We start from the raw sequence: 22,330 nt of genomic DNA on the forward strand, positions 1-22,330 counted from the left end.
TTTAAAAATGTGATTTAAAAAAAACTTTATTTGAAGATTTAGTGATGTTTTGTAAGAAGAAGGGGCCCGTAGTATTTCTAAGTTTGACAGCACTTCCGTCAGATTTATGAATGGCGCATTCCCTGCTCCGATTGGCTCTCCATGGCCCACGTGATCCCAGGGGACGCATCGAACTAACTGCGCCCCTGGGATATGCAAGCACTGTGCGCCGGCAGTTGGAGCAGGCCCCGGATTGGAATTCCACGGGGGCCCACAGCTCAACGGCCGGCGCGCAAGGTAAGTGCAGGTCGGGGCTTGTACCCGCGGGAAGCCCCCGACCTGAATTTCTGGGCCATTATGGTCTCTCTTTCCTAAAGGCCCCTTTACTACAAGATTATCAATTAACCCTTTCTCATTGCACAATACTAGATCTAAACTAACCTGTTCCCTTGTTGGTTCCTCAACATACTGATCTAGAAAACTATCTTGCAAACATTGCATGAATTTGTCCTCTACACTATTACTGCAAATTTGGTTTGTCCAGTCTATATGTAGATTAAAGTCCCCCATGATTACTGTATTACTCTTGTTACATGCGCCACTAATTTCCTGAATTAAACTCTGCCCTACATTACAACTAATGTTTGGGGGCCTATAAACAACTCCCACCAATGTTGTCCGCCCCTTGCTGTTTCTTAGCTCCACCCAAACTGATTCTACTTCTTGATTTTCGGAGCTAAGATCCTTTCTCTCTACTGTCTTTATTCCATCCTTTATTATCAGGGCTACCCGTCCTCTTCCATTTTGCCTATCTCTTCTAAAAGTTAAGTATCCTGGAATATTTAGTTCCCAACCTTGGCCACATTGCAACCACGTCTCTGGAATGGCCATTGGATCAAACCTTTTCATTTCTATCTGCGCTATTAATTCATCTATTTTGTTGTGAATGCTTCACACATTCAGAGATAGTGCCTTTAGCTTTGACGTATTTCTATTTTTCCCTGATGTCACCTTAGTCACTGATGCCTTATTACCTTTGTTGCTCTCTCTGTCCCAATCCTGACACACTCTGCTTATTTTTACCCAATACTCTACTCTGCTCTAGAGCCTTGACATTTCTCTTGCTGCTTTATATTCACCTCCCCCTTCATTAGTTTAAAGCCGTGTCTGCTGCCCTAGTTATTTGGTTCACCAGGACACTGGTCCCAGCCTGGTTTAAGTGGAGCCTGACGTAAGAAAACTACTAGGCACTTGGTCAGAGTTTTAAACAAGGCTTTAATCGACTGTTTCACAACATGAAAGTCTAGTTATCCTTCACTAGTTCCTGTTTACAAAATGTCCCTGAGCAAGCTGGGCCCGTGCCCGAGTATTTTTACACTCCCTGGACAGCGCCACCAGCAGGCCACCCAATATATTTCATAAGTCATTTCTACATGAATGGCACGATTTATGTCAGAGCCCATCCCAACGGACAGCTCCCTCTTTCCCCAATACTGGGGCCAGTGCCCCATGAACTGAAACCCCCTCTTCCTGCACCACTCTTGAGCCATGCATTTAAACCTCTAATCTGTTTGTCCCTATGCCAATTAGCACATGGCTCAGGTAACAATCCAGTGATTATTATCTTTGCGGTTCTCCTTTTTAATTTGGATCCTAGCTCCTCAAACTCCCTCAGCAGAACCTCATTCCTAGTTTTACCTATGTCGTTGGTTCCTACATGGACCACGATAACGGGATCCTCGCCCCCCCAATCCAAGTTCTCCTCCAGTCAGCAGCCCATTTTCCATCTCTCCCGAATTTTATTTCCATTAAGGTCAAAATCGGAAGAGGTGTAAAACTGTCTGCAGACTCGCTATCATCCGTTTACCAATATCGAAATTCAAGATCGACCCTATTCTGTGGCTATCTGTGTATAATTTAAGTGCAGAGAAAAATGAAATGTTTCCTATCACTTTCAAGTATAGTTAGCCACACATCACTGATCTCTCACTCCTTAGCTCATGCAAAGAAAACCACTTGGACTTTAAGCATCAAGGAATCTTCCTATTTGTGTGCAAGAGAACTTAAAAGCTTTGTGTAAGATAGTTAACATTATTAAGCTGCAGAACATTTTGCATTCTCAATTTTGGAGCTTTGTCAAAATGAAAACCAACAGGCCATTAAAGGCCTTCATCAGTCATCCAGAATGTTACATGAGGCAATGTGCAAGCATTCTACTTCATATGGTCTATTCATTTCTTAGCTTGCACAGTTTCCTTTTTGACTGCCAATAGCCATTATACTTATTTTCTAGAACTCTCAGTTTAAAGAAATAAAGCACATGACTATTATCTTTTAACAATGGTGCTATTTCATTCTTGCTTTCAATGAATACAAACAGCTATGGACGTTCTCAATTCTGTAGTTATAATTTGTAGTTGACTGCATTTGTTGAGGTAATCTGTTGGGTGAAGATGTGAAGTGGACCTCTTCAAACTGAACACTTGTATATCCTTCCACCTGCAGTGAGTGGCAAATACCAGACTCACTGATGCAAGTGCCTTTCTGATTATGGGTTGCCCCCTTCAGAGCCATATAAGGCAATTCGCCTTTCCGTGATACCATCCGCTATTACCTGAAGGGCCTCCTCCATAAATTGGACCGTTGTGTGCCTTGCTATCTTCGTCAGCACTCCAATGTACACACTCCACAGCTGGATTTACATAATGTGAGTTATTTACAGCAGTCGCATCTCTAAGAAAATAATTATCCAAATGGCTGTTGCTCTTTTTTAAAATGATCATGGAAATGTGTAATAGGAAAGCATAGGGGGAAAAATTCAGTATCGCCCCATTTGGGGGCGCGATTATCGACCAGGCACAAAGATTAGCGCCTGGCGCTAATTATCGCCTTCAACTGCAAACTTGGCTTTTATCTCCCCTGGAGGTGTTTGGAGCGCTAAATCAGGTGCTTCACACCTGCCTGAAGGCGCAAAGGCCGAGGAGCGATGCGCTACCTCAGAGCGCTGGCGGAGCTCATGTGATGTCAGTCAGCAATGGAACACAGATGCAATGGCGCCGGCCAGTTCTTAAAGGGGAGGGTTGATCTTGCTCTCCAACCACACCCTGCTCATTGCAGCCTTGAATCTCGGCCTGGAGAGACCTGTACATCACATCTGCTGGTAAGAACAATAGAGAAACCCAGGGAAAGAGCTCAGAGTGCAGCCCCCACAGTCTCTTCTAAATCGATACAAGGAAGGGCAAATCAAAATGAACCTGCAAACTGCTGCTCAGTACCCAAAACTCCTTCACACAGCGTTGAAACTCTCCAGAAATCTCTCTCTCTCTCAGAATGCATGGTGCAAAAATGTCACCAACAAAAAAAGGCAGGAAGCGGTCGCTTTTAAATAGCACTCCCCCAGTCCCTTCCTGACTGCAAAACGCTCCCTTCAACCTGTCATTGCTAGCGGCAGGTGGTAAGGCAGGGGGCGCCACTCAATATCCAGTCCAGGGCGCTACCGAGGCGTTGCACACTCGACTGACGTCACGATCTGCCGGCGCAGGAGATCGTGGCGGTAGTGTTTAGCGCCGCCGCAAAATGTCTAGTTAATTTTGAGAGCAGCGCAAACATCGCCGCGCCTGGGCGCTAGTTGCTTTGCGCCCCAGTAGCGCCCTCTTAAGGCACTAATGGGAGGCGCCAACCAACTGAATTTTTCCCCGTAGAGTCCAAGACAGAGTCCACCAGCTAGTTACGGATATAATCACTGGGCTGGATGTACATATGTCTTAGACCCATGCAGAAACATTTTTTTTTTTTTTAAACTGCTTTAATTCCTGAAACATTTTTCACAAGAGTTGTTTTTAGCACAATCTTTAGTCGCTTCTTTGGGTCAAAGGTTTGATCTAATGAGCTGTTGCTCAGCTAAAAAGTTACAAATACCATTTTTGAGCTTAGCTGGCGAAAGGATTTGCTGGACATGTCTTGCCTGTTTTTCTATGGAGTTGGCAGAGGAATTTTCTGATCGGATTGGTGATGTTCTGGTGAGCTGTTACTGGAACAGACTGTAGGAAAATTGGGATTTAAATTAAATCTGGAATATTAAAGCTGGTGGTGGCTTGCTGAAATAAATAGTGTTTCTGTTGCATCCCTTACAGTGGTGAATGTGTGACAGTAAAACCTATTTGACTGAGGTTTTGAAAAAAAATGTAGGACCCAGCCAAAGATTTCAAGCATGCAACCGTGGATAACAATCTGTTAGCAATAAATTGGACATCTGCTCATCCATTTTGCTGCACCAGTAAGCCAACAGAGAAACCCTTCGAGTGCTGATTGCTTTTCCCACATTATAGCTTCATTGCCTGTTAAACTAACATCCTTAACTTCTATTACTGCTCAGTCTCAGGGGGCAGTACTTTTATCAGATTTAAGCCACTGTCTCTCAAATAGAACTATCTTTTGAGCCCTTCTGCAAGGAAACAATAAAAAAAATCACCTTTGGCATTGTACCTAAAGCTCAATATCTTAAGTTACTTTCCACTATAGGTCCCTATGCCCCAGTAATCTTGGAAATTGAACTTCCCAAAATAATTCCTGACAGCTTAAGATATACATAAAACTGTGAAAAGCAGGTATACCATAGAATGACTTTCTTAGTATACAATGTAGGCTTATCTTTTGTACTTTCAGTTTTTTAAGTCTATTTTTCCATGATCACACACACCCCACGTCCACATATCCCTGGTGAGGCGATATACCATGGTTGGACTTAGTGTTGATTCTTCACTGACCCATAGGAGCCATAGTTGGAGTGATACAAGCACCATTCAAAGTGGTGAGAAGACTTGCTCTTGCAATGTTGGCTTTCACAGGCACAAGAGCCTGGCAGACCTGCAGTGAATTTAAAACAAAATTAGAGAAAGATTCTTTCAAACTGATATCTCTACTGAAATTTTGAAAATTGATTTAATTCAGGTTAAAAAAACGTGATTGAAAGAACATTGCGGGCAAGGGCAGTTTAGGGAGTAACACTATTGAGACACAAATCAGTACCTCAGCAAATACCTGGAGATTCCTCTTGGTAGATAAATGTTTCAAGCATAAATGACCTCATCTTTGTTTATGGTACCAGGGTTAGCTAATGCTTCACCTTTTTGATCACAACTTAATCTGAATAGAATCATAGAATCATACAACACAGAAGGAGGCCATTCATGTCAACGTGCCTGCGCCGGCTCTTTGAACGAGTTATCTAATTTGTCTAACTCCTCTGCTCTTTCCCCACAGCCCTGCAAATGTTTCCCCTTCAAGTATTTATCCAATTCCCTTTTGAAAGTTACTATTGAATCTGCTTCCTGTTCAGGCAGTGCATTCCAAATCATAACAACTCACTGCGTAAAAAAATGTTTCCTCATGTCGTCTCTGGTTCTTTTGCCAATTACCTCAAAGTTGTGTCATCTGGATACTGCTCCTTCAGTCACTGGAAACAATTTCTCCTTATTTACTCGATCAAAATTCATGATTTTGAACACCTCTATCAAATCTCCTCTTAACCTTCTCTGCTCTGGGAGAACATTGCCAGCTTCTCTAGCCTCTCCACATAACTTTAAAAAAATGTTTTTTATTCCTTTATGGGATGTTGGCAGCGCTGGCAAGGCCAGCATTTATTGCCCATCCCTAATTGCCCTTGAGAAGGTGGTGGTGAACCGCCTTCTTGAACTGCTGCAGTCCATGTGGTGAAGGTGCTCCCACAGTGCTGTTAGGGAGAAAGTTCCAGGATTTTGACCCAACGACGATGAAGGGCCGGCAATATACTTCTAAGTCAGGATGGTGTGTGACTTGGAGGGGAACTTGGAGGTGATGGTGTTCCCATGCGCCTGCTGCCCTGTCCTTCTAGGTGGAAGAGGTCACGGGTTTGTGAGGTGTTGCCGAAGAACTTGGCGAGTTGCTGCAGTGCATCTTGTAGATGGTACACACTGCAGCCATGGTACGCCGGTGGTGGAGGGAGTGAATGTTTAAGGTGGTGGACGGGGTGCCAAATCAAGCAGACTGCTTTGTCCTGGATGGTGTCAAGCTTCTTGAGTGTTGTTGGAGCTGTACTCATCCAGGCAAGTGGAGAGTATTCCATAACACTCCTTACTTGTGCCTTGTAGATGGTGGAAAGGCTTTGGGGAGTCAGGAGGTGAGACACTCGCTGCAGAATACCTAGCCTCTGACCTGCTCTTGTTGCCACAGTATTTATGTGGCTGGTCCAGTTAAGTTTCTGGTCAATGGTAACCCCAAGGATGTTGATGGTGGCGTATTTGGCGATACTAATAGTGTTGAATGTCAAGGGGAGGTGGTTAGACTCTCGCTTGTTGGAGATAGTCATTGCCTGGCACTTCTGTGGCGTGAATGTTACCTGCCAGTTATCAGCCCAAGCCTGAACATTGTCCAGGTCTTGTTGCATGCGGGCATGGACTGCTTTATTATCTGAGGAGTTGTGAATGGCACTGAACACTGTGTAGTTATCAATGAACATCCTCATTTCTGACCTTATGTTGGAGGGAAGGTCATTAATGAAGCAGCTGAAGATGGTTGGGCCTAGGACACTGCCCTGAGGAACTCCTGCAACGATGTCCTGGGGCTGTGATGATTGACCTTCAACCACCACAACCATCTTCATTTGTGCTAGGTATGACTCCAGCCAGTGGAGCATTTTCCCCCTGATTCCCATTGACTTCAGTTTTACTAGGGCTCCTTGATGCCACCCTCGGCCAAATACTGCCTTGATGTCAAGGGCAGTCACTCTCACCTCACCTCTGGAATTCAGCTCCTTTGTCCATGTTTGGACCAAGGCTGTAATGAGGTCTGGAGCCGAGTGGTCTTGGCGGAACCCAAACTGGGCATCAGTGAGCAGGTTTTTGGTGAGTGAGTGCCGCTTGATAGCACTGTCGATGACACCTGCCATCACTTTGCTGATGATTGAGAGTAGACTGATGGGGCAGTAATTGGCCGGGTTGGATTTGTCCTGCTTTTTGTGGGCAGAACATACCTGGGCAGTTTTCCATAATGTCAGATAGATGCCAGTGTTGTAGCTGTACTGGAACAGCTTGGCTAGAGGCGCGGCAAGTCCTGGAGCACAAATCTTCAGCACGATAGCCTTTGCTGTATCAAGTGCGCTCAGCCGTTTCTTGATAGCACATGGAGTGAATCGAATTGGCTGAAGACTGGCTTCTGTGATGGTGGGGACCTCAGGAGTAGGCCGATATGGATCATCCACTTAGCACTTCTGGCTGAAGATGGTTGCAAACACTTCAGCCTTGTCTTTTGCACTCACATGCTGGGCTCCACCATCATTGAGGATAGGGATATTCATGGAACCTCCTCCTCCTGTTAGTTGTTTTATGGTCCACCACTATTCATGACTGGATGTGGCAGGACTTTGATCTGATCCATTGATTGTGGGATTGCTTAGCCCTGTCTATAGCATGCTGCTTCCGCTTTTTAGCATGCATGTAGTCCTGTGTTGCAGCTTCCCCAGGTTGGCACCTCATATTTAGGTACGCCTGGTGCTGCTCCTGCACTCCTTATTGAGCCAGGGTTGGTCCCCTGGCTTGATAGCAATGGTAGAGTGAGGGATATGCCAGGCCATGAGTTTACAGATTGTGGTGGAATACAATTCTGCTGCTGCTGATGGCCCACAGCGCCTCATGGATGCCTAGTTTTGAGCTGCTAGATCTGTTTTGAATCTATCCCATTTAGCATGGTGGTAGTGCCACACAACATGATGGAGGGTGTCCTCAGTGTGAAGACGGGACTTCGTCTCCACAATAACTGTGCGGTGGTCACTGCTACCAATACTGTCATGGACAGAGGCATCTGCAACAGGTAGATTGGTGAGGATGAGGTCAAGTAGGATTTTCCCCTCGTGTTGGTTCTCTCACCACCTGTCGCAGGCCCAGACTGGCAGTTATGTCCTTCAGGACTCAGCCAGCTTGGTCACTAGTGGTGCCAATGAGCCACTCTTGGTGATAGACATTGAAGTCCCCCACCCAGAGTACATTCTGTGCCCTTGTTACTCTCAGTGCTTCTTCCAAGTGGTGCTCAACATGGAGGAGTACTGATTCTATCAGCTGAGGGAAGGCGGTAGGTGGTAATCAGCAGGAGGTTTCCTTGCCCATGCTTCACCTGAAGCCATGAGACTTCATGGGGTCCAGAGTCAATGTTGAGGACTCACAGGGCCACTCCTTCCTGACTGTATACCACTGTGCCACCACCCCTGGTGGGTCTCTCCTACCGGTGGGACAGGACATACCCAGGGATGGTGATGGAGGAGTTTGGGACATTAGCTGAAAGGTATGATTATGTCAGGCTGTTGCTTGACTAGTCTGTGGGACAGCTCTCCCAATTCTGGCACAAGTCCCCAGATGTTGGTGAGGAGGACTTTGCAGGATCGATTGTGCTAGGTGTGCCGTTGTCATGTCCGAAGCCGGTGCCTGGTGATCCGTCCAGTTTCATTCTTATTATTTTGTTTTGTAGCGGTTAGTTACAACTGAGTGACTTGCTAGGCCATTTCAGAGGGCAGTTAAGAGTCAACCACATTGCTGTGGGTCTGGAGTCACATATAGGCCAGACCAGGTAAGGACAGCAGATTTCCTTCCCTAAAGGATATTAGTGAAGTAGATGGGTTTTTAACAACAATCCAATAGTTTCATGATTACCATTATTGATAATAGCTTTTTATTCCAGATTTATTTAATTAACATTATTTAATTTATTTAAATTCCCCAGCTGCCAAGGTGGGATTTGAACTCACGTTTCTGGATCATTAATCGAAGCCTCTGGATTATTAGCCCAGTGACATTACCACTACGCTACCATTCCCCAACAGGACTCCCTCATCCCTGGTATCATTCTTCTGCACCTTCCCATGTTAAATATCTCATGACACTACTTGAAGGAGAGTAGGGAGTTCTCCCAGTGTTCTAGCCAACATTCATCTTTTGGCCAACACCAAAAACAGATTGACTGATCACTCATGTCACTTATGAATGAAGCATTCCCTGCTACCATTGGCTCTCCATGGCCCACGTGATCCCAGGGGACGTATCGAACTAACTGCGCCCCTGGGATACGCAAGCATTGCGCGCCGGCAGTGGGAGGAGGCCCAGGATCGGAATCCCACGCGGGCCCACAGCTCAATGGCCGGCGCGCTAGGTAAGTGCAGGTCGGAGGCTTGTACCCGCGGGAAGCCTCCGACCCGAATTTCTGGGCCAATATGTTCTTGTGTGGCTCGGTGTCAAATTTGTTTGATTACGCTCCTGTGAAGTGCATTGGGGTGTTTTACTATGTTAAAGGTACTATATAAATGCAAGTTGTTGTTGTAGTTGTCTTATGATGTTTCTAAGAGATATAATATAAATATTTATTTTTTTCAATTTTTTTTATTGTCATCTCCTTTTATATTTTAATTCATTTTTTTGTTGCTGTAAATCCTAATGAACATGTTTGTACTTTCAAGCCACTATGAAATAGATGCTGTTTCAATGTGTTAAATTATGAAGAAAAAGATACAAAACAATTAACAAATGCAAGTTACATTCAAATAGCTAAAAATCAGCAGTGTGTAACAGCATTAAATCAGTGAAGGAATAAAATTACTATTATCCATCTTGCCCAGGCTCATCCAAAAATAATTTCAGCATTGAATCCTTTTAACATACGTCCTTGCTCCTGTAAAGTTCTAATTAACCAGTAGAAAAACAATAAGCTTTAAAACCTTTTCTCATCTTGCCCATTTTTTCATTATAATGTGGCTTCTCCGGTGGTATCATTTTGCAGCAAGATAGGGAGCCACACAAAATAATGGCTTTAAAGCAATCATTAATCATTAATAAAGAAACACTGCTCTATCTGCAATGTACCAGCACCAGAGTACACTTTCCTGAATATTTCTGATCTATTATTTCAAGGTGTCCTTGATGGGACAATCTACTCGCGCAAAGCTCTAAGATACCAAAATGATTATTGACAGCAGTTATTTTGTTTGATGGCCTAGCTGTAAATCAAACTTTAAAAAACTGCAAATGATCTACAAATCCATGAGCTACTTTATGCTTGTGGCAGAGAGTGCCAGCAGATCATCCCTGTCTAATACGAGAAGGTAATCCTTTTTGGCTTTTTTTTAAGTGTCAGACGTGACTCAGTGGTAGCGGTCTCGTCTCTGAGTCAGAAGGTTATGGGTTCAAGTCCCATTCCAGGGACTTGAGCATAAAATCTAGGCTGGCATTCCAGTGCAGTGCTGAGCAAGTGCCGCTCTGTCGGAGGTGCCGGCTTTCGGATGAGACATTAAACCAAGGCCCCGTATGCCCTCTGTTCTTCCCGGTGTCCTGGCTAATATGCATCCTTCAATCAACACCACTGAAATAGTTGATCTAGTCATTATCACATTGCTGTTTGTGGGAGCTTGCTGTGCGTAAATTGGCCGCGTTTCCTACATTACAACAGTGACTGGACTTCAGAAGTATTTCATTGGCTGTAAAGCGCTTTGGGACGTCCTGAGGTTGTGAAAGGCCCTATAGAAATGCAAGTCTTTCTTTCTATTCCAGTTGGATCTAGGTACCTAGAGAAGCAGCTAATGGAGTGGCTTCACAAAATTAAACGTTATGACCGGCTTGCAATTACTGCTGTGGTCAATTTCTTTTAACCGCAAGTTCAGTTTCCTGCAGAAAATCATGCTTGTATCAGGAATTCTTCTGATTTTGCTTCTTTTAATTGAGTGCTGAATTCGGACATACAGATCTTAATAGGGTTGATCCGACAATGGGGCACTCCCAGTGGGGAGCAACGCTCACTTGGGAGCAAATTTCTACACACACCTCGGGTAATTGTGAACGCGCAACCCGTAACTTACGAAATCGCTGGTGGGGGGGCCCACAGTTTCTTTAGACGCAGTCCCTGTGAGCGCTGCTCCCCACTGTGAGGGGAACCAGCAGCCAGAGCTTGGCAGGGAAGGTAAGCAGAGTGCAAACATGAACTGAAGAGTGAGGAACAGTGTCAGTGTGAAAACTGAGGGGCGAGGGAGTGGAAGACGAATACCAGCCTGAAATGCGGGGGCAGAGAGAGGGAGAAGGGGGTCATCGTGAAATGAGAGGAAGGAAACAAGCGTATCGGTATGAAGGGGAGGGGAAGAATAAGACTGCCAGCATGAACTGGGTGGAGGGAGTACAGAGCCAGCATAAGCTTGGGGGCTGGAAGAGTGCTAGTTTGAATTGAGGAAGAAGAGCTCCAGTGTGAATTGGGAGAGGGGGCGGTGGGGGGTGGGGGGGCAAGAAAAGTGTGCCAGGGTGAACTGAGGGATGAAGAAGGAAAAGAAGAATGCCTCTGTAAACTCTGGGGAAGGGGAGAAATGCATTTGTGTCACTGTAATAACTGTATGAATAATTTTCAGTGATTTATGAATCAGATTTTATAACAGCAATACATATCAACCAACAGTAGCCTGCCTTCGTGCCGCAGCCTTCCACGATGAAATATTGAGTATAGCTGGAGCTAAAGTTAGAAGACCATGCCCCACTGCCCTTTTAGTGTAACTAAAAGGAGATCAGTGAAGTTCATGTACGAGCACTTAATGCACGCATGCTACATTCCTGTGTGCGTTATTTTAATCTGAGCTGTTTTGGCCTGCATAAAAATAGCACACCCTAGAATGCAGTATGAGCACTAAAACATTTGTAAGTGACCTCTCTGATTGAAATTTCAACCTTTACTTGCCTTAGGCTTCTACTCAGCGCTGTTTAAGTCTTTAACTTTTCTGAAGTGTTAGCTTTTTTGATGTTGTGGGCCAGCTGTTGCGAGTTTTCCAGGTTGGCATGGATTTGTCTCCAGTAGATGAATGTGTAGAAGAACGTTGATGAATATATGGAGCAATGTTGAGATTATTATTGCCCTTCATAGTACACCTGCTGTTCACCCCACCCCCCACCAACCATATGTGTTCTGTTTTGAAAACATGTAAGTTCACTGGTTATACATTAACATTCCATACCATATATTTTACAAACCCTCCCAAAACACCACCCCAATTCCCCTTATTATTTCTGAATCTGCCCCAGGCATTCTAAAGTGGTATTGAAATGGCAGTGTGAGGTGAATGAGTGAATAGCAATATCAAATCCCTCCAAGGGACAGCTACAATGATCACTGTAAAATTACAGAAAGACTGAGGCACAAGACTGCATTGCATCAAGAAGACATCTGGCTTCTATTCTTTAAGTAATACGAAAGTAAATATCTTGAAAGTCACAAATGGAAAGTATATTTTAAAAATGTTTAAAAGATCGCATTGAATGATTTTGCAATATTTAAGTTGCCACAAGGCACTAATGATAGTATCAAAGCATCTAAGAATACAATGGGCTGTGTATCTGATGTAAGATTTACTTACTTTTTATAAGGTGTCAAAATGACAAATGAACCCACACAGACACCCTTTAAGAATTCTCATTTAAACCAAGAAATCTCAAGCATGATGGATAGAAAAAGAATCAATTATCCAACAACGATCAGTCTACACTAAATCACCATCAGTCTTCCCACATCTAACTTGTCGTTTGCAACAGCTCCAAAGTGGAACACAAAACCACACAGCATGCTTAAATTAGAATTCAAAAGTTTACCACAAACTTTTTTTCCCTCTGATTTAAAAAAAAATACAAAGTATGCATAAGAAAAATCCACGCCGAATCCAAGCCATGAAAAGTCAGTTCAACTTGAGTCTCAATGAGCCAGGTTTCCAGTTCTTTAGATGCGTGGTCAGGTGGAAATATTTTACAATGTTGGAATATTCCAGCTCAGAGGGCAGGAACTGACAGAATCAGCTCCACTTGGCTGAAGCGTCTCTCCTGGAATAGGATTACAATGTGGTGTTGATGGCAGTAGCAACAAACGGCCTTTGGGTCAGACAGTGCCACTGTCCTGAGTGAAGGAAGAAGCGCTGAGGCAAGAACCTTGGCATCACAAGCTGTAAAAAAATATATATACACCGACTATAATTAAAGGTCAATGATGATGCCTAAGTCAAATTTACTTGTAATAACCAACTTACAACAGCCTAATTAATGTTTATTCATTGAAAATGGTGAAAGATCAGAGCCATCTTAACCAAAGGAGCTTAAGAACCCTGCTTCAGTAAATGCTTCTATTGTATAACAATTGATTTCCTACGAGAAGCTTATAATTTTTCACCAATGTGTATTTTATCACTATGACAAGTACTGAAAATTTTAAATTAACTGTGGTTTATGGTGCAACCAACCATGAAGAGCTAAACCACATGACAAGTACCAGCTAAGAGCTTTTATTATTTGGTTTAACCAGACTGTCCCTATTCAAACCTGTGCGGATCTTCCAACCCCATATCCTCTCCCTCACAATAATCGCCTATTCTACCTCTGTAACATCACCAACATCCACCCTGCCTCAGTCCATGTGATTCTGAAACCTTCATCAATGCCTTTGGCAACTCGAGCTCTGAGTATTCCAATACCTGCCTGGCCAGCCTACCACCCTCCACCCTCCATAAACCTTAGCTCATCCAAAACACTGCTGCCTGTATCCTATCCCATACCAAGTCCCACTCACCCACTATCACTGTACTTGCTGACCTACATTACCTTCTGGTCCCCTGCTGCCTTCAACTTAAAACTCTCACCCTTATGTTTAAATCACTTCATGACCTTGCCTCTCCCTATCTCTATAACCTTCTCCAGCCCTACAACTCCCCTCAGAACTCTCTGTTCCTCCATCTCTGGCCTCTTGTGCATCCTTCCTCTCTTTTCCCCACCATCAGCGGCCATGCCTTCAGCAGTCTAGGCCCCATGGGGGAAGAATTCGGTGGCGCCCCCTTTGGGGCGGTAACTTTGCCGGGGCGTTACTTTTAGCGTCCCAAAAAAGTTAGCACCCCTGCGCCGTAAATTCAGTGGTAGCGCCCCAACCACTTCCTGGAGCACTACAAGTGAATATCGCGGTGTTATGTGCCTGATTAAAGGGGAGGGGCCTAGCGCTGCACGCACCAGGGCCCTGCTGGACCACCGGGGAGCGGGGTGCCGGGAAAGCAGACCGTCACTCAAGAGGAGTGCCGGGCTGAGCGATCGCGGCCGGCACCCTGAATAAAAAAGGCGAATGAGGCAGGTATTGGCAGGTGGCCCAAAAAATGGCCGCCCGACACCTGCCCTTTAAATTGCACCGCCGCGGCTGCAAAAAACGCCATCCCGACCCTGTCGGACATATCATCCGGCGATAGGTCTGGGGGCGCAACTGATGTTTTTTGGCCGGGGCGCTGCGCACGGCGATAACATCATCGCTGAATTTCGTGGGAGGCATTAGATGCGCCGCGCCCAGGCGCTAGGGGCTTTGCGCCCCCGGGGGCACTAACGGGAGGCACAAAGCAACCCAATTTTTCCCCCTAAAAACTCCCTTCCGAAACCCCTATGCATCCCTACCTCCCTCTACTTCTTTGCAGCTCTTCTTAAAACCCACTTCTTTGGCCAAACTTTTGATGACCCCCTCATAATATCTCCTTTGGCGTGGCCTCTTATATTTGTCTGATTATGCCTTTGTGAAGTGCTTTGGAATTTCTTTTAATGTTAAAAGGTGCTATATAATTAAAAGTTGTCGTAGAATGCATTTCCAAAAAATAGATCTGCACATTGCAAAGGCAGGGCAGAAAAATTAACCATATAAAATAGAAGTTACTGATACTGATTACAAAACAATCTAATTGTACAAAGCAAGATTTATGTTCCCTTTTGAGAAAAAAGATCTGGAAGCCTAAAGGTTCCATATATTAGAAAAGAACAAAATGAGAGGTTTTCCTATTGGTACTTTCTAGCTCTTCTGTTTAAATCTTTGTTTGGGATAAATTGAGGTTGAGTATTATGATTACTTTGGTTGTACAAGCTTTCTACAGCTCGTGAATTTGAAAGTGCAACAGTTCTTGTGAATATTGGTGGGGGAGGAGAATTCTTTAATCCTTCCAGTCTCACTGTTAAGAACAGGTGTTAAAGTTTCCATTTTTAGTCAGGTTTGCTTTGCGAGAGAACCACATCTATCGCTGAGATACTAACATTTAATACAGTAGTCCTCTGAGCGTTTCAAAGTTTATTTTATATTGAATTCAATTGGGCCAGATTTTGCTGTCAAAATAACGATGAGGCCAATGGCGCTCACCATTATTTATGCATAAATGGCATAGCAACTTCAGGCGAGGAGCAGATGCGCAGTGAAATGCCAATATCTAAAGGTTGCTGTCCGAGTTGTACCGTTCTGCCGTTTGCTTCGCGGAAGTGGCATTTTGCTGTCTGGCTCACCATTGGCCAGCATTGAATGGCGGGACATTGCTGTATTTGTGCGGTAGACACAAACTAAACTCACCACAGAAAGTTAAGTCTTGCCATTATAAGCGTAAGTACCCTTTTAACGATGTGATAATTATTCATTACTGACAATTAGGGTTGCAAAGGGGTGGAAAATTTCCGGTAAATTTCCGGAAATTTTGCACGGGAAGTTTAGCTTGGGAATTTTGGGAATTTTGCACAAAAAAGCACATGCTAGCATAATATTGTTTTTTTTGTATTTCTTTCTTTTTTTTCCACAGGTCCTCTCTTAAAATTACTAACAGAGATGGAATCTTAATTATTAAGGAATTTCTTAATCAATATATGTTTATCTTCTTACTTGGCTTGTTTTAATAATTACAAGTTTTGTGTGTGACTGTGAACAAATGTGTCCTGATTGGGTGGATGAGCGATTAGCTCCCTCTATTTGTAATATTTGCATATTGAATTGTGATTGGCCTACAGGCATCTGTAAGACTGCTATAGTTTTTTTAAGATCCAGGTTAGGGGTCCTGAGGGAAGTCATTTTGTTTTCTGCTGATGTTGTGATGATGCAGTAAGTAAATCAGACTTTATACCAAATAAACCAGTTACTTGTTGAACTCTTTTGTCCTTCAATTTAAAATATACAAAATAATACACTATTGGTGATGTAGCGTCGTGTGTGTACAGGTCATGCTTCCATCACATGGAGCATCAGCAAAAATGTACTCACCCTGTTGCAATCGTGCTGATCGACCGCAGTTCGACACAGAGATGAATGCCCTTTATTTCTCTGCATAGAACAATGCCACGTTTACTGTCGGATGTGTGGAAGGATTTTACCCCAGGCATTAAAGATGGAAAGACTGTGTACATGTGCAAACACTGTAGAAAGCCATATGTAAAGAATGCCACAAAGATGCAGCAGCATTTATCCAAATGCAACAACTTCACTCAAAGCTCACAGCAGTCAGCCCAGAGTTCCTCTGCTTCCATTCAAGAAGATGATGGTTCTCATTCAGCATCAGGCTCCTTATCATCAGCAACTCCTGGCCCACTTGGAAGGTTCTTTGATACAATGGATAACCATAGCCAGAAGAATGCAGATGAGTGCCTTGCTCAAGCTGTATATGCAACAGGCTCACCCCTCATGCTCACAGCCAATGTGTACTGGAAGAGATTTTTCAATGTTATTCGCCCTGCATACTGTCCTCCCACCAGACATGCTTTGTCTACTTATTTGCTGGAGGCTGAGTATAACAGAGTCCAAGGAAAGCGCAAAGAAACGATAGCGATGGCAGACTGTGTTGCAGTTATCTCAGATGGGTGGTCAAATGTACGAGGGGAGGGTATCATAAACTACATCGTCTCCACTCCTCTCCCAGTGTTCTTCAAGAGCACAGACACGAAGGACAACAGACACACAGGCACATACATTGCTGATGAGCTGAAAGCGGTCATCAACGATCTTGGATCACAAAAGGTCTTTGCAGTAGTTACTGACAATGCTGCGAATATGAAGGCTGCTTGGGCTCAAGTGGAGGAGGCCTACCCTCATATTACGTCTATTGGGTGCGCAGCTCATGGGCTTAACCTGCTCCTCAAGGACATCATGGGTTTGAGAACCATGGAAGCACTGTACAAGAGAGCCAAGCAAGTTGTTAAGTATGTCAGGGGAAAACAGGTAGTTGCAGCAACCTACAACTCCAAGCAAATGACAAAGAACAAGAACACCACACTGAAGCTGCCCAACAACACTAGATGGGGTGGTGTTGTTATAATGTACAACAGCCTTCTGGAGGGTAAGGAGTCGCTGCAAGAAATGGCAATATCCCAGTCTGGGGATATGGAAACCACCATCAAGAAAATACTGCTGGATGATGTGCTTTGGGAGAGAGTGGTTAGCAGCCTTAAACTACTCTCACCAGTAGCATCTGCAATTGCTCAGATTGAAGGAGATGACGCTGTCTTGTCAGATGTTCTCATGCTTTTTACTGATTTAAAAGAACAAATCAGCATTGCCCTACCCACATCCCTGCTGCTCAAAGCAGAGGAGAAGGCAATTGTTCAATTCATACAGACGTCAAGAATTTTGTGTCAAGCCGATTCATGCTGCAGCATACATGCTGGACCCAAAGTATGTTGGGAGACCAATACTTTCTGGAGAACAGATCAACAGTGCTTACAGTGTGATTTCTACCCTCTCACGCCACCTCAATCTGGACGTGGGCGAAGTTCTGGGAAGTCTGGCAAAGTTCTCTACCAAGCAAGGTCTTTGGAATGGGGACGGGATATGGGAATCATGCAAGCATATCAGTGCACCTACCTGGTGGAAGGGACTTTGTGCATCTGAGGCCCTGTCACCCATTGCATCGGTGATACTCCAAATCCCACCTTCATCAGCGGCCTCTGAACGAAACTGGTCACTTTTTGGGAATAGGCATACAAAGGTGCGCAACAAGCTGACTAACAAGAGAGTGGAGAAACTGGTGGCTATCCGGGCGAACCTACAACTTATTGAGCCAGATACAGAAGTGTCCACCACACAGCTAGACAGTGACACAGAGGAGGAAATGGACACGTCAGAGCCAGAGTAAGAGAATCAGGAGGAGCAATGATGAGTAGAAGACGCAGAAGACTCATGAGTAGAAGACTCAAAGGGACAAAATAAGGACAAATTACAGGCTAAATAAGCTGACGCTCTTTTTATTTTATTTTAGATGGGTCTTTTTTGTGGGGGTACAATAAAGTTCAAAATTATAACCTAAATAAAGTTTTGAAAGCCTGTTTTTATTTGTATGGAACAGTATGTCTATTTTGACAACAAAGATAATATAAGGGTCAGAGACAAAAACCATCAGTGTGCAAAAAAACTCAAAATTCCCATAAACTCCCGAAAATTCCCATGGAAAGTTTCCTCTTTTAAAAATTCCCAGAATTTTGCAACCCTACTGACAATCAACCTCTCCGGCACCGAAAATGAACTATTACAAGTGTGGAGTCTCATTCTTTCAGGTTTTAATTGTTGGAGATTTTAAAAATGTCAAACTTTAAAGAAAATGTTTTCTTACTTTTCCTTTCTTTTTTTTTCTCTCTCTTAACCAATCGTTCTCTCCCTCTCTTTATTTCTCTTTCTATACTTGATTTGACATTGAATTCACCCACTCGAATTTACACTTCCTTCTCTGTATTTCCGCTGTGTATTTCTCAATCCTTCGATCTGATTGGTTAAGGAGCCACCCTGTTGGTTGGCCTGTTCATTCAGGTTAGATTTATATGAAACACTGAATCGGCTACTTTGGAAAGGTTTAAAATATTATCCCCCTTTTTAATTTCTGGTTTCAAAATGGCTATTTACCTTGCTATGTTTCCTCTTCCTTCTCTGAGCGAGGGAAAAAGATTGCATCTCCAGCTTTCCTATCAGGATATATTGGCCTTGAAATTGGTCTGCACAGCGTCTGCTTTTAGGAACTACTCAGACTACTGAGGCTTCAATATGGCGGGCAGGAAGATGTGCATATTTCTGGCTGGAAGTGCGCCGCCCACCATATTCAGTAAGGACAAAAAAATGCGTTCTTTACCCACACCTGAGGCAGACGTCAGGACTTTTGCATACATAGAAACATAGAAGATAGGAGCAAGAGTAGGCCATTCGGCCCCTCGAGCCTGCTCCGCCATTTAATGAGGTCATGGCTGATCATCCAAATTCAGTACCATGTCCCTGCTTTCTCCCCATATCCCTTGATCCCTTTAGCCTTAAGAAATATATCTAACTCCTTCTTGAATATATTTAATGAATTGGCCTCAACTGCCTTCTGTGGTAGAGAATTCCACAGGTTCACCACTCTCTGGGTGAAGAAATTCCTCCTCATCTCAGTCCTAAATGGCTTACCCCTTATCCTTAGACTGTGACCCCTGGTTCTGGACTCACCCGCCATCAGGAAAATCCTTCCTGCATCTAGTCTGTCTAGTCCTATTAGAATTTTATAAGTTTCAATGAGATCCCCTCTCATTCTTCCAAACTCTAGCGAATATAAGCCTAATCGACCCAATCTCTCTTCATACGTCATTCCTGCCATCCCAGGTATCCGTCTGGTGAATCTTCACTGCACTCCCTCCATGGCAAGAACATCCTTCCTCAGATAAGGTGACCAAAACTGCACACAATACTCAAGGTGTGGTCTCACCAAGGCCCTGTACAACTGCAGCAAGACATCTTGTTCCTGTACTCGAATCCTCTCACTATGAAGGCCAACATACCAGTTGCCTTCTTAACCGCCTGCTGCACCTGCATGCTTACCTTCAGCGAATGGTGCACAAGGACACCCAGGTCTCGTTGCACTTCCCCTTTTCCCAATCTATTGCCGTTCAGATAATAATTTGCATATGCAAATAAAGGGCCTCATGCCTGGTCGAGGCCTCCTCTCCAAGATTGATTTACCCTGAGGCAAACCGTGTCCGCACTGGCTGCACGCAAGGGAACCAAGCTTAGGGATCGCCTGTTAGGCACAACCAAGAAGGCAAGTAACTTACTTGAATGTGGAGCTGGGAGAAGCGAGGGTGCACCTCACGACCCCACATTAAAGAACCCGATCACCTCCCTTCCTCCCGTCACCACCTCCAACCTATCGTGGCCAGCCTCGATCCTGACCCCGATCTCCCCCGCTCCCGATCCTGACTCCTGATCTCCCCCACTCCCGATCCTGACCCCTGATCTCCCCTGACCCCTGTTCCCTGGTCCAGTGTTGCCTTGCCATCCAGTTCTCGGATTCCCAATCCCCAACTTTGTGTTCCCTCGTCCCCCAATTCCTGGTCCCTGCAATCACAGACCCCAGACCCATATACCTGAGAGCCGCTTCAATGCTACTTTTCGCCGGGGTTGTTGAGCCTCGTTGGTACTGTTATAATGAGGCTCGAGAGCTGGAGAGCCTCGGGCCTCACCATTCAGACACAGGTGACGTACCCGTGGCCAAAAATGGGCGCGCCCAGGTTTCTGGGCCGTGCTTGCTATGGGAAAGACAGAGCGAACTACATTTTTCTTTCTTTCTTCAGGATGCTTCATTTCTGCTGAAACATCTCACCCCAAGCTTCTGTTGGTACGCAAGCCCTTGAGCACACTGGCAAAAACACAAGAATATTATTTGCCCGGCATCACTTCAGGTGGAGAATGCTGGAAGTGGTGAGGGGCGAGTGAGAACTGGGCAGAACTGCTCCCAAAGTATTTTCAGATGAACTCCACTCATGTCGCATCTGGGAAATGGCTTAACCTCGAGCAGAAAATATAAGCCAATGTTTATGTCTCTCATGTGCACAGGCCATTAGCCACCTCGTGTGAACATGCAGCGTGTTGATGCATTCTTTTGCTGGCTTGCTTGGTGTTAGTTCCTTGCCACATGTAATAGGCCACAGAGTAAATGTATTGCTATGGCAGCAGTACACGGTGCATTTGGAAAGTGCGTGACCAGTTGCCAGAATGCTGTGCATTCTCCTGCTGTGATGCTGCCCTAAGCTTAAACTGCAGTACTCTTAAGATGCCTTGTAAGGCAACACTATTAAATTAAGCATCATGTAAGCAGAACGTACCTTGGCAGCCTTCCTCAGACTTGCAACGCTTCTACCTGACCTATTCCCATGTTCAGTACACAGGTGAGGCAGCACTCATTCTTTCAGCCACCTTCACCCAGGCTGTTTTGGCACTGCTCTTCACCTGAGGATGACTCTCTGCTCTAAAAAGCACCGTACCTCTTTGCAGGATCTCTTCCAACAGCACCATCCAAAGCTCCTTCATTCAATGCAGTTCCAGTGTGTGCAGTTGCTGCCCGCATTCTCCCCTTCTTTACAGTGCAGCTTTTAAGAACTGCTGTCTGCAGATAACTCGATACTTCACCCTGAGGCATTTCCAGCATGTGTTGTTCGCCGGGGACACTGGAAATGTATTTAAATTAACTAACCTTGCAGATAGCTCAGGTTAACTCACTACACTTACAGACACTTGCAGTGTCCATGGAGCAGCTCAATCCGTTGTGGGTTTGGGATGAGAATTCCTGCTAGAAATTCCTTTTGCTATTATTGTGTTAAATGCAAAGTAGTACAAGAAAACATTTAGCACATCACTATAATGTGTTTAAAGAAGGGGTGCCATCGTATTACAAGCAATTCCAAACCTGAAGCTTATGGTGTAGGTCAATTTTAGAGGCTGAAATTTTCACCTTCGCGTCGGGTTGGATGCGTGCGGGCGACGTAGCCGGTTCAATATGCGATGTTTTCAGCAACGCGCTGCTCATAGCCACTTTCACTTAATGGCCCCAATTGAAAGAGTCATGCGTGTTTCCCAGCCCTATTAAATGGTGCGGGTCTGACGACGCCATTGATGACTCGTTTCCAGCGCCCATATTTAAAGCAGCCTTGCACTCAACTCACTTGAAGGTTCCTGGAGAAGGATGGAAGGTGTGAAAGAAAGGTCACAGGAGAACTGAAACATTTGAAACATGGAAAGCCAAAGGCAGAAGGCTGCACCCCGGTTCTCGGACTCCTCGCTGCATACTCTGGTGGAGGCTGTCCGAGCACGCAGGGAGGTCCTCTTCCCTGCTGACAGGCAAAGGAGAACTCCACAAGCAACAAAGGGAGCCTAGCTGGATATTGCTGAGGAGGTCAGCAGGAGGGATGTGGTGAGGAGGATCTGGATCCAGTGCAGGAAATGCTTCAATGATCTCGGGCGGTCAGGAAAGGTGAGTCAACACATCCCCATCACTCTGCCTTCCCAAGCCTACTCCTGCACATCATTCCTCACAACAACATACCTTGCACGTCCACTCATCCCTCTCTCTCATTGTACAGACTCACATCCCCATCTGTCCAACCACCTCTCACACTCACCCTCAACCTAATGCAATCATAGCAAGTAACACCACAGAAGGCGGCCATTTGACATTGGCACCCCACTCCCTCATTCACCCTCTACCGATGTAACCCATCCATTCCTTACACTCATTCCATCACTCTCACTCAAACATCTC

The 22,330-nt window shown here is 44.8% G+C and overlaps 1 protein-coding gene and 1 long non-coding RNA gene across 4 annotated transcripts in view; one reads left to right on the forward strand and one right to left on the reverse strand.

Annotated features, from left to right (window-relative positions):
* The window catches only part of cdh13 (cadherin 13, H-cadherin (heart)), a 1,232,244-nt gene that overhangs the window by 985,395 nt on the left and 224,519 nt on the right, over positions 1-22,330 (forward strand). The gene's annotated exons all lie outside the window — the stretch shown is intronic.
* Positions 12,356-21,211, reverse strand: LOC147116663 (uncharacterized). The gene is made up of 2 exons (XR_015078852.1): positions 21,057-21,211; positions 12,356-12,958 (listed from the first exon to the last, which is right to left on the reverse strand). It is a non-coding gene; the product is annotated as an uncharacterized LOC147116663 (long non-coding RNA).

This window comes from Somniosus microcephalus, chromosome 6 (genome assembly GCF_052327205.1).
Source record: "Somniosus microcephalus isolate GS21.2 chromosome 6, FLI_Smic_1.0, whole genome shotgun sequence".
Lineage (NCBI taxonomy): Eukaryota > Metazoa > Chordata > Chondrichthyes > Squaliformes > Somniosidae > Somniosus > Somniosus microcephalus.